The sequence below is a fragment of the Sapajus apella genome, unplaced genomic scaffold, assembly GCF_009761245.1.
Source record: "Sapajus apella isolate SASKATOON/1434 unplaced genomic scaffold, GSC_monkey_1.0 scaffold1124, whole genome shotgun sequence".
NCBI classification, from domain to species: domain Eukaryota; kingdom Metazoa; phylum Chordata; class Mammalia; order Primates; family Cebidae; genus Sapajus; species Sapajus apella.
This window is the reverse complement of record NW_022438050.1, coordinates 8021-19506: the sequence shown is the minus strand read 5'-3', so window position 1 is coordinate 19506 and position 11486 is coordinate 8021. Positions and strand designations below refer to the sequence as shown.

The 11486-nt window shown below is 45.1% G+C and overlaps 1 pseudogene; it reads right to left on the bottom strand.

Annotated features, from left to right (window-relative positions):
- Nucleotides 1-2602: 2602 nt before the first annotated feature.
- LOC116546617 lies at nt 2603-3559 on the bottom strand (annotated as a pseudogene).
- Between the last annotated feature and the right edge of the window lie 7927 nt (nt 3560-11486).

The following is an 11486-nucleotide window of genomic DNA, read 5'->3' as shown; positions in this document are numbered from 1 at the left end:
TCACCAGTAGTGCACAAGTAGTGCACATTTTCCTCATTCTCACCAAAACTTGTTGTTTTTTGTTTTGTCTCTTTTGCTTTGTTTTTCATAGTAGCCGTTCTTATGGCTGCGAGAGACTATGTTGTCATGGTTTTGATTTGCCTTGACCTAGTGATTGTTGTTGTTGAGTATTTTCTCATGTGCTTATTGGCCATTTGTGTGTTTTCTTTGGAAAAATGTCTATTGAAGTCCATTGCTCATTTTTTAAAATCAAGTTCTTTTTTTATCATCAAGTTATAGTAATTCTTTATATATTTTGGACCTTAACTGCTTATCAGATGTGTAATTTTCAAATTTCTCCCATTCCGTGGGTTGCCTTTTCACTCTGTTGATAACGTCCTTTGAAGCATGAAGGTTTTTAATTTTGATGTAGTTCAATTTATCTGTCTCTTGTGGTTGTTGCTTATGTTTTTGGTGTCATTTCTAAAAGATCATTGCCAAATCCCAAATCCAATGTCGTGAAGTTTTTCCCCTGTTTTTTTTCTTCCTAGTAGTTTTAGAATTTTAAATTTGCATTTAAGTATTTGATCTACTTTTAGTTAATCTTTTTATGGTGTAGGATAAGGATCTAACTTAATTTTTTTGCATGTGAATATCCAATTTTCCCAATACAGTTTTTTGAAAAGACTGTTATTTTGTCATTTAATGGTTTTTGTATCCTTATAGAAAAGTATTTAACCATATATGTATATGTTTATTTCTTGGCTTTCTATTCTATTCTCCCATGAAGCCATCTGCTCTAGGGCTTTTCTTTCTCAGGAGCTCCTTGATTACTAATGCAATCTCTTGGAAAATTGTATGTTTATTCAGATTTTCTATGTCTTTATGATTCAGTCTTAGTAGGTTGTTTTTAAAATTTGGCCATTTCCTCTAGATTATCCAATTTGTGGGTTATATTGTTTATAAAACTGTCTTATAATTATTTGTGTTTCAATAAAATTGGCATTAGTATTTTCCCTTCTTTTATTTCTGAATTTAGTTCAGTCTTTTCTCTCAATCATAGTTAATCTAGCTAAAGGTTGGTCAATTTTATTTAAAATTTCAATGAACCAACTCATGTTTTTGTTTATTTATTCTTTCCTATTATTTTTCTGTTCTCCATTTTGTGTCTATCTGCTCTAATCTTTGTTATTTCTTTCTGCTAGCTCCTTCTTGCTATTGTTTCCAGGTTTTTAATATATAAAGTTAAGCTTTGAATTTAAGATCTTGGTTAATAAGTCTTTCTTCCTTTTTTTTTTTTTTCTTTCGGCATGTTAAATACACCATCTCACTGCCCTCTGGCCTGCAGTGTTTCTCAAGAGAAATATCCTGATAATCTTAGAAGAAAGTATCATGTATTTACAGAGTACATGACAACTTGCTTTTTTTTGCTACTTTCAAGATATTTTCTTTGTCTTTGAATTCAACACTTTTGACTATAATTTGTCTTAGTATGTGTACATTCTTTCTGAATTTATCCTACTTGGAGTTCTCTGAGCTTCTCGTATTTGTATATTCATTTCTTTCCTAAATTTACTATATTTTCAGTCATTATTTCTACAAATAAGCTATCTTCATTTTTCTCTCCTGCTTCTCCTCCTTGGACTCCTGTAGTACATACGTTGGTACCCTTGGTAATGGTCCACACATGTCTGAGGCTCTATTCACTTTTCTTCATTCATTTTTCCTTTTTCTTTTTCAGATTCAATAATTTCAAATGACTTGTCTTCAAGTTATCTGATTAGTTCTTCTGTCTGTTCAAATCTGCTGTTGAACCCTTCTAATGAAATTTCTAATTGTTATTGTATGTTTTAGCTCCATAATTTTAGTTTAGTTCTTTTTAAAATATGTTATCTCTTTGTTGGTATTCTCATTTTGTTCACATATAATATTCCCAATTTATTTTAGTCATCCATTCATGTTTTTCTTTATCTCTTTGAGAAAATTTAAGTCAGCTACTTGAAAGTGTTTAGTAAGCTCAATGCCTATATGTCTTCAGAGACTATTTCTGGGGATTTATTTTTTTCCTTTGAATGGACCATGCATTCCTATTTCTTTGTATATCTCTGAACTTTCATTGAAAATAGAGCATTTGAAAAAACAGACACCTTTCCCAATCTTTGCACAGAGTCCATGCAGAAGATACTGACTCATCGGCATGACATGAAGCCTTAAAGTTCCCTCTTAAGGCTTAAGGGAGTGTTCTGAACATGTATATTCCTGGTCCTGTCCATGAGTCATTTGTTTCCCCAATTCTTCATATACATGACAGTTTTTAAATGCATTGTTTTATCTAAGAGTCACACTACTGCATCTTCTGGGGCTTTAACTGTTCAACTGTATTCCCCAGTAGGCAATCTCTTGTCTCAGAGGTCTTCACAATTGCAGCTCTTGAGGTTTTCATGAACCATCACCACTGCTTCCCATGGCTTCCTTCAGACTGCGATCAAATCTAGTTTTTCTCTTTTGTACTTTGAGTTAATGACACTTCAGGCAGCCTGAAGACAAGTGAGGATGTTGCAAACTCGGTTCCCTATAATCTTCAGTTCACCAAAGGGAGTTGAGGACTGGGCCACCACTTCTCTCACACTGTGCGACAGTGTTTATGCGATCCGGTCAGGGTTTCGATCACAAAGCACTCGCCATCATTGAGACAGTATGCAAGGTCCTTGTCTCGGCAGAATTTGAAGTGCTCAGGTCGCTCTGTGGAATACGTCGTCGTAGGAAATTTGGGGCTGGTGCTAGTTTCTGGTGTCCTGGTGGTAGAGGACGAGGAAGAGGAGGAAGACGACGAGGCAGCATCCTGAAAGGGAGACAGGGTCCAGGAGGGAGTAGAATCGTGAAGGTAGGAGGAGGTAGTGTATGCCGCAGTGGGCCAGGAGGGCATTGCCTGGATGCTTGGGGTTCCTGGCACCGGGGGTCGGGAGCCCGGCGTGCTGCTACTGAAGAAGGCGGCCCTGGTAGATAGGACCGTCGCGGGGGGGGGGGGGCCCGCAGTGTTCCGTGCTGTGGTAGAGCGCGGGCTGGCCCAGATGGGCACCCGGTGCCTGGGGAAGCGAGTGGGCACCCGAGTGATGGTGATGAAGCGGGTGCTAATCCGGTTGGGCGTCCTGGAGGAGGCGGCGCCCCCGGCGGAGGGGGTGGCGGGGGTCGTGGTGGCGGTCTCCATGGCCTTGGGGAAAGAGCTGGGCTTGGAGAGGAAGAAGGGGTCCTGGCCCATCCCCTTGGAGTCCATCAGGTCGGTGGGCACGTACTCCTTGACGGAGCCCACCACGATCCGTTTGAGAAGCATGAGGCTGAGCCCCAGGCCGATGAAGCCGATGAACAGAGGCACCACGCACAGCCACGCCTGCTGCCGGTTCCGCACGATGCAGTCGCTACAGCGTCACTCCCGGGGCGGCTCGGCCGCCCCTTCGCCGCCGCCGTCCGGGCCCCCGCCCGCCGCTGCCGCCGCCGCAGCCGCCGCGGTGCCCTCCTCAGCCGAGGCGGCGGCTCCCGAAGCGGAACCAGGGGGCGAGGCAGCGGCCGCCCCTTCACTCATCGTAGGAGCCGGTCTTCACCTTCGCCACCCACCCCCCCGCCCCAGGGCCGCGCCAGAGGCATGGGGCTGCGTGGGCCGGGCGCAGGCTCCGGCGGCGGCGGACTCGGGCGCAGGCAGCGGCCGCGGTGGCAGCATGCTAATCGGCTCCCTGCCCCCACGTCGCTCCCCCGGAGAGGCGGGCGGCGCGCGGGGAGGAGAGGAGCGGGGGAGGGGACGGGGCTGGGGAGGGGGCGGCGAGGAGCGCGGAAGAGGGGCGAGACGGGCCCCCGGCGCCGCCGGTCGGTCAGGGAGCTGCGGGGCGCGTCTGCAGCCCGCCAAGCGGCCTCCTGAGCGCCGGGGCCCCGCGCCCGCCGCTGCCGCTGCCCGCCGCCTGCGAGCGCTCCAGCCGCGCCGGCATCCTCGGGGCACCGCGCCCGGCCGGCTCCCTGGGGCGCCCCTCGCGCCGCGTGTGCGCCTCGCGCCGCCGTCAGTGGCCCCGCCGGCCGGCCGCATTCAGACACAGAGGGCCGGCCTCGGCGCCGCGATCCTCGGCTGCTGCTCTGCAAGCCATTGTAAATCTTAAATGGGGTACAGGGGCTCATGCCTGTAATTCCAACACTTTGGGAGGTCAGGCGAGAGGATCGCTGGAGTCCAGGAGTTCGAGACCAGACTGCAACATAGAAAAACCTTGCGTCTACAAAAAAATTAAAAAATCAGCCAGGCATGGTGGCTTGTGCCTGTAGTCCCAACCACTCACAGAAGACTGTGAGGATAATCTGAGCCCTGGGAGGTCAAGGCTGCAGTGAGCCATGATGGTGCCACTGCGCTCTAGCATGGGTGACAGAGTCAAATGCTGTCTTAAAATATATATATATTCTGGCCACGCGTGGTCGCTCACACCTGTAATCCCAGCACTTTGGGAGGTCAAGGTGGGTGGATCAACTGAGGTCAGGAGTTCAAGACCAATCTGGCGAACATGGTGAAACCTCATGTCTACTAAAAATACAAAAAATTAGCCAGGCGTGATGGCGGGCACTTGTAATCCCAGCTACTTGGGAGGCTGAGGCAGGAGAGTCACTTGAACTCAGGAGGCGGAGGTTCCAGTAAGCAGAGATTGCGCCATTGCACTCTAGCCTGGGCAATGAGATTGAAACTCTGTCTCCAGAATATATGTATATTTTGTTTGTGTGTGTGTGTGTGTGTGTGTGTGTGTGTGTGTGTGCGCGCGCGCGTATATATATATGTGCATATATATATATACGCACACACACACACACACATATATAAACATATATATAAACATATATATAAAAACACACATTTATATATAAACACAGACACACATTTATTCTATACCCTGAAGTGTGAAAATCTTACTGCATTTGTGTTTTATGTACCTTCAAAGGACGATCAGTTTGATCTGGAAATACAGAACCTGGACCATTCATTATGCATCTAAGCTTCTTTTTCTGAAATTCTCTTTGACCCTTCACTGACTTGTTTATGTTTTAGTCCCCTGCCACAAGCTGAAGTGATGAGGGGAAAACCCATAATTTGAATTTGGCCCTTGAGAGCTCATGGAGAAATAGGAAGTATCTCGATCTGGATAGTCTGATCGATAACTGTGCCACACATTTTCTTTGTTTTTATTTAAGAGACAAGGTCTCTGTTGCTTGGGCTGCAGTGCAGTTGCATCATTATAACTCACAGCAGCCTCAACTCCTGGGCTCAGATGATCCTCCTTCTCTGTCTCCCAAGGATCTGGGACCACAGGCACACACTACCACATCTGTCTAATTTTTAAATTTTTTTGTAGAGATGGAGTCTCACTATGTTGACCAGGCTGGTCTCGAACTCCTGGCCTCAAGCAATCTTCATATCTCAGTCTCCCGAAATTCTAGGCTACAGGTGGGAGTCACTACACCTGGCTTGTGCCACACACTTTACCAGCATCTTGGTTCTTCGGTTGAACAACAGCCTCTCTGGGATTGTGAAAAAGGAGTCACGGGCTGGGCACAGTGACTCACACTTGTAATCACAGCACTTTGGGAGGCCGAGGCGAATGAAGGCCAAAAGTTGAGACCTTCCTGGGCAACAGAATGAAACCCTGTCTCTACTAAAAACAAACAAAAACAAACAAATAAATAAGAAAAAGGAGTCCAGATTTAGCACATCAGGGGCCAGTTGAAACCAAGTCTGCTGGAGAAACTTTCATGTACCTCAGAATTAGACATTTTTGAAATGTTAGCTCATGGGTAGGCGCTTCTGTCTTGGAATTAGTTAAAGGGATGAAGATACGAAGGTTCCCAGGAGGTGATGGTGCAAAAATAGTAGGATACAAAATAACTTTGAGGCCAGACACGGTGGTTGGTCCGCACCTGTAATCCCAGCACTTTGGGAGGCCAAGGTGGGTGGGACCAACTGAGGTCAGGAGTTTGAGACCAGCCTGGCCAACATGGAGAAATCCCGTCTCTACTAAACATACAAAATTAGCTGAGTGTGGTGGTGCATGCCTGCAGACCCAGCTACTTGAAAGGCTGAAGCAGGAGAATCACCTGACCCAGGGTGGCAGAGGTTACAGCGAGCCGAGATTGCGCCATTGCACTGCAGCCTGGGAGAAAAGATCAAAGCTCTGACTCAAAAACAAACAAACAAAAAACCACAATAACATTGAGATTCCTGATTTCAGGAATGGGTTTGTGCCAGTTTTCTCAATTCTAAATAGATGAGAAAACTGTTGCTGTCATCTGTGAGTAGGCCAATCAAATAATTATTTCTAATGACCATTTGGGTCTGCAAATCAGATGTAAATATGGATCTGGCTTGGTGGAAGAGTACATCTTTGAGAAATCTTTATAAATCTGGAAAAGTGGTCTGAGGAATACTTTCTGTATCTTCAAATATTCCTCAGTTTGATCTGGGAGTAGGTTTACCTTTTTTTTTTTTTTTGAGGCGGAGTCTCACCCAGGCTGGAGTGCAGTGTTGCAATGTCAGCCCACTGCAACCTCTGCCTCCTGTGCCCAGGCAATTCACCTGCCTCAACCTCCTGAGTAGTCGGGATTACAGGCATGTGCTACCATGTCCGGCTAATTTTGTATTTTTAGTAAAGATGGGAATTCACCATGTTAGCCAGGCTGGTCTCAAACTTCTGACCTCAGCCCACCTCAGCCTCCCAAAGAGCTGATATTAGAGGTGTGAGCCACCACACCTAGCCATGACTTACTATTAATACCTGTTCATCTACTTTTTTTCTTTCTTTTTTCTCTCTCTCTTTTTTAAATAGAGTCAGGGTCTTGCCATGTTTCCCAGGCTGGTCTTAAACTCCTGGGCTCAAGCAATCTGCACACCTTGGCTTCTCAAAGTGCTGGGATTACAGGCATGAGCCACTGTACCCGGCCTTACTCTGAGACAAGATCTCACTGTCTCCCAGGCTGGAGTGCAGTGTGCAGTGGCATGATCTCACTGCAGCCTCGACCTCCTGGGCTCAAGCGACCCTCCCACCTCAGCCTCCTGAGTAGCTGGCACTACAGCACAGGTCACTACATGATGAGGTATTGTCATGTTGCCCAGGCTGGTCTCAAATTCCTAGGCTCAAGCTATCTGCCACCTTAGCCTCCCAAAGTGCTGACATTAGAGGCATGAGCCACCATGCCCAGCCATCATCTGCTTTTTAAGAATGCTTTCCAAAGGCCGTTTGTGGGTTTGTTCTTTTCCTCCATTGGAAAAGACAAATTTATCCTCAATGAGCTTAGAGGCAGTTTTGTTCTACAAAGTTTTCCACAGGTCTGAAACATGTTTTAGAGATGGGCTGCTAGTCTGCTGAATTACAGTTCAGTGGCCATTTATTCTTAAGTGCTGGGCTAGGGACTGTTGTGGGTAATGAGTTGAACAATAGGTTCTTGTCCTCTAGGAGAGAATCACATGGCTACACAGAGTATGTTAAGGCCACAGAAAAATCCACAGGAAGATTTACGGGGCTTTAAGGGAAAAAAGGATTGGTAGTATGTTTGATTACAGTTATCAGGGAGACTTTCATGGCAGAGGAAACTTTGGGGTTCAGTATGGAATGTGTTACAGGATTTCATAGGTAGATCCAGAGGGGTGGAGAAAACAGTTCAGATTTTGATAACTTGGTTGCTGTAGAGCATTCTCAACCTAGGAGTGTGGCATTTGGTAAATCTGGATAAATCCGCATTAATAAACATAGTAGTTACCAACGATAAGCGATCTTTTTGTAAGACCAGTGTGCAGGCAGGCAGTTTGGGAGGTTGGGGCGGGTGGATCGCCTGAGGTCAAAAGTTCAAGACCAGGCTGGCCAACATGGTGAAACCCCATCTCTACAAAAAGTGCAAATATCAGCCGGGTGTGGTGTCAGGCACCTGTAATCCCAGCTATTCAGGAGGCTGAGGCAGGGGAATCACTTGAATCCGGGAGGTGGAGGTTACAGCGAGCCAAGATCATACCACTGCACTCCAGCCTTTTGATCCTAGATGTGTCCCATCCTCTCGGGTTTTGTTCTGGCATTAGGCTTTCCACCTGCCTCCTCCATCTTCTTATAAATGTTTTTGTTCAATGGTTGATTTACAGCTTTGAAACTCAGAGGAATGGACTGGTGTTTATCTATGACATGTGTGGTTCTAATTATGCCAACTTTGAGCTGGATCTTGGCCAGAAAGTCCTAAACCTGCTGAAGGTAAGGCTGTGGGAGGGCCCTCTCAACTTTCCCTTTCAATACTTGGGATTTTTTAAATTATTATTCTTTGGGAAAAGATTTAGGAGTGAGGCAAGCTTCAGACATTATGTTCTATGTAAAGGTCATCTGGAAATGATGACTCCTATCTGCCTCCTTAGAACAAGAGATGGTCTTAAAAGTGAAGTGGGAGGAATTAAGGTAAAAAATACACAGGAACATTCTGAGTCATAAAAGTGGGTTGGGCTGGGCACCATGACTAACGCCTGTAATCCCAGCACTTTGGGAGGCTGAGGCACACTTACGTGTCTAAGGTGCATATGAAGCATACATAAATTTTCTGCTTAGGCTTGGGTCCCATCCCAAGATATCTCATTACAAATATGCAGATATTCCAAAATCTGGAAAAAATTCAAAATCTGAAACACTTCTGGTCCCAAGTATTTTGGATAAGGAATACCCAACCTGTGTTACGAATGGTGCTGTTATGAACGTTCTTAAACATGTTTTCTGGTGAGTATGTGTAAGAGGGTCTCTAGGGGACTGTTTCTCAATCTTTTTTCATTATTGTCTCATGGGGAGACTTTTAAACATTTTCCCCCTAATAATTCCACTTCTAATGAAATTTTAATACCATAGATATACTGTATATCTCTATGTACCCTTTTTAACATTTATTTTATTTCATTTTATTTTTTTGAGATGGAGTCTCACTCTTGTTACCCAGGCTGGAGTGCAGCGATATGATCTTGGCTCACTGTAACCTCCACCTCCTGGATTCAAGTGATTCCCCTGCCTCAGCCTCCTGAATAGCTGAAATTACAGATGCCCGACACCACGCCCGGCTAATTTTTGTACTTTTTGTTGAGATGGGATTTCACCTTGTTGGCCAGGCTGGTCTTGATCTTTTGACCTCAGGTGATCCACCCGCATCAACATCCCAAAGTGCTAGGATTACAGGCATGAGCCACTGCGCCCAGCCCTTTTCACCACTTTCAAAAGACTGATTCTTTTTTGTTGTTTGTTTGTTTGTTTTGAGATGGAGTCTTGCTGTCCCCCAGGCTGGAGTGCAATGGCACAATCTCGACTCACTGCAACCTCTGCCTCCTGGATTTAAGCGATTCTCCTGCCTCAACCTCCCAAGTAGCTGGGATTACAGGTGCCCGCCACCATGCTTGGCTAATTCTTGAATTTTTTGTAGACACGGGTTTTTACCATGTTGGCCAGTCTAGTTTCAAACTCCTGACCTCAAGTGATCCACCCACCTCGGCCTCTCATAGTGCTGGGATTACAGGTGTGAGCCACCACACCTGGCCTCAGAAGACTGATTCTTATCTGACATGTCACTCTCTGTTCTCTTCAGTTACCCTTTAGTGCTACTGATCTGGGGAATCCCTAGCACTCCTCTATGGAGAATACACAGCATCTAGAACAAAATTCTCCAAAGGCCTCTTCACTGAAGTGTGATAAACTACTTTCATCTTTTCCTTCAAAGATGCAACCATTTATTTCAGGGTCTAAAGGTCCCTTTTTTTTTTTTTTTTTTTTTTTTTTTTTTTCCTGAGACAGAGTCTTGCTCTGTTGCCAGGCACCAGGCTGGAGTACAGTGGCTCAATCTCGGCTCACTGCAACCTCTGTTTCCTGGGTTCAAGGAATTCTCCTGCCTCAGCCTCCTGAGTAGCTGGGGCTACAGGTTCGTGCTACCATGCCCAGCTAATTTTTGTATTTTTTTTCTTTTTTTAAAAAATTTATTTTATTGCATTTTAGGTTTTGAGGTACATGTGAAGGACACGCAAGATTGTTGGATAGGTACACACCTGGCAGCGTGATTTGCTGCCTTCCTCCCCATCACCCATATTTGGCATTTCTCCCCATGCTATCTCTCCCCAACTCCCCACCCCCCGCTGTGTCTCCCCTATTTTCCCCCAACAGACCCCAGAGTGTAGTGCTCCCCTCCCTGTGTCCATGTGTTCTCATTGTTCAACACCCACCTATGAGTGAGAACATGCGGTGTTTGATCTTCTGCTCTTGTGTCAGTTTGCTGAGAATGATGGTTTCCAGGTTCATCCATGTCCCTAAAAAGGACACAAACTCATCGTTTTTGATGGCTGCATAATATTCCATTGTGTATATGTGCCACATTTTCCCTGTCCAGTCTATCATCAATGGGCATTTGGGTTGGTTCCAGGTCTTTGCTATTGTAAACAGTGCTGCAATGGACATTCTTGTGCATGTGTCCTTATAGTAGAATGATTTATAATGGTTTGGATATATACCCAGTAATGGGATTGCTGGGTCAAATGGAATTTCTATTTCTAGGTCCTTGAGGAATCGCCACACTGTCTTCCACAATGGTTGAACTAATTTACACTCCCACCAACAGTGTAAAAGTGTTCCTATTTCTACACATCCTCTCCAGCATCTGTTGTCTCTAGATTTTTTAATGATCGCCATTCTAACTGTTTTAATTTTTGTATTTTTTAGTAGAGACGGGGTTTCACCATGTTGGTCAAATGGTCTCGATCTCTTGACCTCGTGATCCATCCGCCTTGGCCTCCCAACGTACTGGGATTACAGGCATGAGCCACTGCACCCAGCTCCAAGGTCCTTTTAACCACCAAATCAAAAGCCATTCTAGGCTAGGCACAATGGCTCATGCCCATAATCCCAGTACTTAGGGAGGCTGAGGCAGGTGGATCACAAGGTCAGGAGTTCTAGACCAGCCTGGCCAATATGGTGAAACCTTGTCTTTATTAAGAAAAAAAAAAATTAGCCAGACATGGAGGGGCATGCCTGTAATCCCAGCTACTCAGGAGGCTGAGGTAGGAGAATTGCTTCAACGCAGGAGGTGGAGGTTGCAGTGATCACACCACTGCACTCCAGCCTGGGTGACAGAGCAAGACTCCATCTCAAAAAAAAAAGAAAGAAAGAAAGAAAGAAGGAAGGAAGGAAGGAAGGAAGGAAGGAAAGAAAGAAAAGAAAAAAAGAAAGAAAGAGGAAAGAAAGAAAAGAAAAGAAAGAAAGAGAAAGAAAGAAAGAAAAAGAAAGAAAGGAAGGAAGGAAGGAAGGAAGGGAGGGAAAGGAAAGGAAAGAAAAGAGAAAGAAAGAAAGTGGAAAGAGAAAGAAAGAAGAAAGAAAGAAAGAAAGAAAAAGAAAGAAAGAAAGAAAGAAAGAAAGAAAGAAAGAAGGAAAGAAAGAAAGAAAGAAAGAGAGAGAGAGAGAGAGAGAGAGAGAGAAAGAAAGAATAAGAAAGAAAGA